The following is a 7,542-nucleotide window of genomic DNA, read 5'->3' as shown; positions in this document are numbered from 1 at the left end:
TTTTTCTGAATTAAAAAATAGTTTTAACTGATTGCGGCTAACCAACCATTTTCAATCTGATTTAAAATTAACCGGCGCATACTTTGGGACGCACCTCGATCTGTGTCTTTGACTGAAAGTACCCATTTTGCCTCATTTTCCCCCAAAAATACTATTTTTCTGAATTAAAGACATGTGAAACATGATTGCGGCTAATCAATCGATTTTTGCTTGATGTAGAATTAACCGGCGCATATTTTGGGGCACACCTCGTTCTGTGTCTTTGGGTGGTGGTGCGTATTTTGCTTCATTTTTCCCTAAACTACGGGTTTTCTGGATTTAACAATAGTTTCAATTGATTGCAACTAACCAATATTTTTTCCTGAAATAGAATCGACCTATGCATATTATGGAATACACCTCGCGCTATGCGTTAGTCTGAAATTGCCCGTTTCACCCCATTTTCCCCTAATTAGTTCCAACTAATTGCGGTTAACCAAGCAGGTGTATCGCGAGGTGTATCCCATAGTATGCATAGGTCGATTCTACATCAGGAAAAAAATATTGATTAGCTGCAATCAATTGAAACTATTTTAAAATCCAGAAAATCCGTAGTTTAGGGGAAAATTGAGCAAAATGAGCACTACCACCCAAAGACACAGAACGAGGTGCACCTTAAAGTATGTGCCGGTTAATTCTACATCAAGTAAAAATTGATTGATTAGCCGCAATCAGTTGATACAATTGTAAAATTTAGAAAAATAGTATTTTAAGGGGAAAATAAGACAAAATGGGTACTTCCAGTCAACGACACAGATCAAAGTGTGCCCCAAAGCATGCGCCGGTTGATTCTACATCAGGTAAAAATGGGTTGGTTAGCCGCAATCAGTTAAAATTTTTAATCCAGGAAAACTGTATTTAAAAGGGAAAATGGGTCAAAATGGGCACTTCCAGTCAATGACACGGATCGAGGTGTGCCTCATGAAATGTTCCTGCCAATTCTACATCAAGAAAAATATGGTAGGTATGCAGCAATCAGTTGATACTAATTTTTAATTGAGAAAAAACAGTATTTTTAGGGGAAAATGAGGCAAAATGGGCACTTCCAGTCAATGACATATGTCGAGGTGCACCGCAAAGTATGTGCCGATTAATTCTACATAAGGTAAAAATTGGTTGGTTGGCCGCAATCAGTAGAAACCATTTTTTTCATTCAGAAAAATTGTGTTTTAGGGGAAAATGAGGCAAAATGGGCACTTTCATTCAATGACACAAATCAAGGTGTGTCCCATAGAATGCACCTGTAAATTCTACATCAAGAAAAAAATGGTTGGTTAGCCGCAATCAGTTGAAACTATTTTTTAATCCAGAAAAACAGTTTTTTTAGGGGAAAATGAGGCAAAATGGGCACTTCCAGTCAAAGATACAGATCGAGGTATGCTCCATAGAATGCACCTGTCAATTCTACATCAATAAAAAATTGGTTGGTTAGCCGCAATCAGTTGAAACCACTATTTAATTCAGAAAAACAGTGTTTTTTAGGGGAAAATGGGGCAAAATGGACACTTACACTCAATTCCGGTGAATGAAACTATCACCAATCGATTCCTTGGCATTTTTCCATTCGGAAAAGATGGGCTTCAAAGATCGCAATCAGCCGCAATAATTAGGTGCCTTTTTGGGTCGGTTTTTTCCCACTGTGCGACGCCAGGACGCGAAATTCGTATTCCAATATTCCAATGATGACTCAGCTCAGTGCCAACTACGCTTTTTGGCTATCTTTCCTCTTATTTGTTCAAATCAATATTCCTGCGCGCCGAGACGCGATGTTCGTTGCAGTGACTCACGATAGCGACTAAGTGATGAACCTGCCCGCAAGGTAGTAGACCTGTTCGACGCTCCGCGAGCTGACGCCACCGACGTCGACGACGACGACGACGACGACCGCAGGTAAAAACGCGAATTGACTGCAGAGAGGCGTCGTTACTGCGTCTCGACGAGCGCTGCGCTCACGTTGTTGGGACTTAGGGAGTAGTCAGTTGCTGTTACAGTAGGCTGCTATGATGATGTTGTTGTAGCCACAATGTCTAGATCGCGTAAAATTCGGCTAAATGCCGTTTCATAAGAGAGGACATCGATCGTCGTCGTAACCCGATCATTTGGCACAAATTATTGGCGCAGCAAATCGCTCGAGGCGCGGACTACAACGCTCATAATAAATCGACAATGATTTTTCATAAGGGCCTAACTGACTTGATCGATTTCTCTTCATTGACTCTCTCTTTCTCTAATAACTTGATTAAAACAAACAAAATCATTATTCTTTTTGTTTCTATAGCAACATGCAGTCGTCTTCTTCGCATTTCAACCAAAAAATCTTTGGAAAACTCAATACATATTCTGTGATAACACAAAGAGAGGATCGATGAAGAGAACTCAAAAATGTCAGTTAGGCCCAAATGAAAAATCAGTGTCGAAATATCGACCACCGGACGACGGGAGATCACGTGTTTAGGCTGTGAATCATTTCGCTTGTTCGTTTAACTTTTAGTTAAAATTTGACTTTTCGATAGTTATTTTGAAAATAACCCTACTCGCGAGCAGGGTTAGTCTTGATAGTTCGATAGTTATTTTTTGTTCGCAATGATTTGGCTGCGTACTGCATTTTGTTCCAAATAACTACTCCTCTGTCAAATTTCAAATGGGCCACCGTCGTGGTTATTTTTTAACTTTTCGATGGCAAATAACTATCCAAGTGTCAAATTTTAACTAAAAGTTAAACGAACAAGCGAAATGGTTCACACCCTTAGTAGGTTGTTGATCATTCAGGTAAGGTGCCGCCGGCGGTTGAAGGAGATCTTCTCAGTGCACAAAGTAAACTTTCAACGCTTCGACTATACACACAGATTCTTGTTCGGTGCACTATCGCACTAGGCGGATCAGGAAGCTATTTTTTTTCGAATTTGCATGCTTTGGTGTGACCGGTGTGTGCATTGTTGTAGCGTGGTGACATTGGGGACTGCGCTGCGACCGACCACAAATTGATTCCATTGCTGTACTAATTGTATTTCTCCGTTTGATTCATTCCGCGCGGTTTCCATTCCTTCGAAGATTGATGATTCAACTCTTGTTGTCATAATACACGCCGATCGGAAGGGATATGGGTGCCGCCGCGTGTTGTCGCGACGAAGCATTTAAAATGCCTTCGAGAGTTATGGCTTAGCTTTTTTTTTTTTTTTAATGTGATACGCCTTGTGAGAATGTATAGAAATGACGTAATTCTGGATGTAGCTCGCATCCCAACCAACGTTCTAGAAATGAGCCATCTTTCGGATGGAATGCGCTTGGTGTCATGTCTAACGTTCCATATCAGAAATTACCAACTTTATTGTACATATTAACATTCGCAGTGCGTTGTGGTCGATTCAACCCATAATTTTGGTCTACATGGTGTATGAACCAGAAGTTCAACGCAACGGCTTCGTGCCGCGAGCCGAAATATGTAAGAATTAGCACGAGGGCTTCTTCACAAAAGAACGTGAGGTGATCGAAAGGTGGAAGCAGCACTTCGATGAGCACCTGAATGGCGTGGAGAACGTAGGCCACGGCAGCGGAGGAAACGACTACACCAGTACAGAAGACTTTTCAGCAGTCACGCTGTTGTATTTTGTACACCTCCCAGGTAACCACTAAGCATTTGAATAAGCCGTACATCAGCCCGTATAATGCATTTGAACTGCTTGCTGCCCTACATAAGCAGTTCGAATGCATAACTGCCTTCAAATAGCACAAGCTGTGCTACGCAAAAGCTTTTGGTCGTTAATTAGCATTTCAACTGCTTGAGGGGTTTTAGATTGGGAGCAATCAGAATGCTTCAAAACTGCTCTTTAAGTGCCAAGAGCAAAGAGGATGGGTGATACGTTATGTATTTCACAGCACATGTTGTCTTTCTCTTACAGGGCCAACGCTTCTGTTTACAAAATTGTGCATCGATTTGCTTCATTATTTTTCCACACTCATTCATCAGCTCAGAAGCAAACATTGCTGGTTTGGATTCGGGACTTGGCCATCAGAAAATAACTAATTCCCATTTCGTCGGAAATGTGTCCTGAATAGGTGGATGCTTTGGTGGATCATAAGATCTTATTCAAAAGTGGAATGCTCAACACGCAATGAAATACATCTTTGAAAACAAGTTTTGTGAATTGAATCTGCTGCTGCTGCTGCTGCTGATCCACGATGCCACAGCTGTTCCGATGGCGTACGTTGATTTTATCCCCATTATGAAGAATGTTTGGAAAACCATTCTTTATATTGGGGATAAAATCAACGCACGCCATCAAAACAGCTGTGGCATCGTGGATCAGCAGCAGCAGCAGCAGATTGATAAGTAAATATGATTGAGTAATCTTCGGATCGTAAGTTCAAACCCAAATCACTACTAAAACAAGCAAAAAAATAACACCTAGCACCAGCTGGAGTCGGAGTGTTGTGGAAGGGCGTGGAAGCGGAGATGCGGGTTGAGAGAACGAGAAGCAGACGCAAATCTATTTTTGTTTTGTTTTGCTCGATGAGGCGTTACGCTTCTTTGACATTTTGTCGCGACGTTCCTGAAGGTGTAGCACTAAGACAGCCCGATATTTTGCCAAAACCTGCATTGAGGTAGCACTATAGGCGTATACAAGGCTAATTGGCATTAAACGCCTTGTCGTAAAGGCAACTATAATGCTGAAAGAATGCTATTTTAAATGCTTACTGGTTACTTGGGCTTACTTTGATAACTTGTGGGCTACAAAGTAACTATTTTAATTCCGAGCGTATAGTAGAGCACCTTCTTCGTCGATCTTGGGTGATGTTCCTCCAGTTTCTCCAAACGTGAAGGGATCGCAGATCTTCAACTGCGTACAGCCAGCGCGTTCGCGGCTGTCCACAAAGTCTACCTGGTTCCCTGCTGAATATTGTTTTCGCTATTCTTTCTGCTGACATCCACACTACGTGTCCAGCCCACTGAAGTCTGCCATATTTTATACATTTCACAATATTCGCATCTTTGTACACTTGGTGCAACTCGTGATTCATGCGTCTGCGAAACACTCCATTTTCTTGTTTCCCACCGATATTGTCCTCGTAACCGTAAGCAACCGGGAGAATCAGCGTCTTATATACAGCGAATTTCGAGCATGTGCGTCCGTGTAATGATTACATTCCTCTGCACGCCAGATCTCCTAATTGCTCCTTCGAGTGCAATGTTGAACAGCAAATTTGAAAGAGTACTACCCTGTTTGAATCCAAGTTGGACAAAGGTTGAGGTAGACACTTCATCTGCGATCCGAATTCTTGATTTTGATCCATCCATCGTTGCGCGTATCAGCCTAATTAATTTTGCTGGAAAACCATGTTTTGACATTATCTCTCAAAGCTCATTTCTTTTTACTGAATCGTACGCTGCTTTGAAATCAATGAACAGATCTCCCATTTGTAGGAGAACATGCCGCTTGAGCGTACGTTCTGAAGAAAAGATGAGACTCACGCAAGTTATATTCCCGAAATTTATCTAGGATTATCTGCCTGGTATTCGTCGACGAAGAGGTCTCAGTTTTTTTGAACAGGACACGCGACAGTATCTTATATGCCGAATTAAAAAGGGTAATCCCTTTGTAATTGGCACATTCTAATCTGTGCCCTTTCTCGTGGATTGGGCATATGAGGCCATCCAACCAGCTGGTTGGCAATTCTTTATCCTCCCAAATATTTACAATAATGTGGTTGATTGATTGATGTTGCTGCTCGCTTCCGTACTTAAGAAGTTCGGCCGGGACCTCGTCATTTCCAGCAGCCTTGCTGTTTTTCAGCTCTTTAAGGACCTTCTTAACCTTATCCAGTGTTGGTGGTTCCACTGCTTGACCGTCATCCATTATGGTAATCGTGTTCCTGGGTGCTCCTTCACTGCTACCATTCAACAAATCTTCGAAGTGCTCCTTCGTGGTCCTCAATTCGTTGCCGGGTGTGTTGCCGTTGAATCAATTTACTATTGCTTTTCTGGGTGTTTGAAGGTTTTCGGCAGGCTACCTTACCGGGGCCGCGCTGCCTACATTATAGCTGACGCGATACAGCATTCCATACTCAGCCGCTGCACAGTGGGAAAAATCGACCCAAAAAACGGATCTTTTGACGCCGCTGGTTTCGGTACGTGAAGTTGACCATTTATGACGTAAAAAGTACGAGAAATCGATTGGTACTAAATTCATTCACCGCACGGCACGGGAAGTGGTCATTTTTGCCCCATTTCGCCCTTTTTCCATACATAAAGAGAATCAAAATGTACTTTCATTCAACTATCACGACTGTAGATCATTGAAAATAGTTGCAGGTGTAATTAGAGGTTAATAGAAATCATAAACATATATAAAAGATCCTTTTAAATGATTATATTGCCCCATATGCAGTTGTTGGGCAACTGCTGGAAATTGTGACATCAATGGATTTTTAATGTTACAGATTTGATTTTTTTTTTTGCATAAACAAAAAGGCGCTAGATCTGTTATCACCAGAATCATCTTCAGTAGTTGTCGAATTTGCCCCATTATCATAGAAAAATGAGATTTAAAATGTATTTATAAGAAACAAATACTGTGATGGAACGTTGAAATTAGTTTTAGTTGGAATTGGAAGCTAAAAGCTATCATGCGCATAAATGAAAGATATTTTCCCTATTTTGCCCTACATGCTTCTAAAACTGCTGGAAGATAACAATTTTTCTATTGTTTTGTAATGTCACTGGTTGCAATACATGAAGTTCTAGATCATTTTTTATGTATACAAATACGGTTTATCGATAAGGTTTAGAATCATTCACGGGAGGATACAAATAGCTGTCCATTTAACCTCAGACGCCCTATTTAATCAGTTTAGCGCATATTTGACATACAGCTGTGTTCATAAAAATAGCAGTGAAAGCCGTTTTTCATACAAATTGGCCAAATTTTACATGTTGTAACTTTGTTCTGCTTTGAGCGATTGTGCTAAAAAATTGACAGCGAACTACAAATATGGTGAATATTGTTCCAGCAAAATCTGAGAATTATTGAAGCATGTGGAAAAAAGTTAAACACTATGTGAAATTGATCAAAATAATAGCAGTGTTTGTTTTGATTATTTTTATTCAGCCAAAATTTTCAATTTTTCAACCTTATGCATTAACTTGTAATCAAGGAGAAAACTGTTTAAATAGCATGCGAATATATGTCTAGCTTCTTTAAGATAAAGCTACATTTCAATTTATTTACACCGCTATTATTTTGAACAATTTCTCATAGTGTTTAACTTTTATTCACGTGCTTCGAAAATTCTCAAATTTTGTTAGAACAAAATTGATCATATTTGTAGTTCGCTGTCAAATTTTCAGCTCAATAGCTCATGGGAGAACAAAGTTACAGTATGTCAAAGTTGGCCATTCTATATGGAAAACGGCTTTCACTGCTATTTTTATGAACACAGCTGTACATCATAAAATGCTTATTATGCCTTTAATTCCCCATCAAAAGCTGAAATTATAGAAAAAAT

This window comes from Aedes albopictus, chromosome 3 (genome assembly GCF_035046485.1).
Source record: "Aedes albopictus strain Foshan chromosome 3, AalbF5, whole genome shotgun sequence".
NCBI lineage: Eukaryota > Metazoa > Arthropoda > Insecta > Diptera > Culicidae > Aedes > Aedes albopictus.
The sequence above is the reverse complement of the archived record's forward strand: the minus strand, read 5'-3'. Positions refer to the sequence as shown.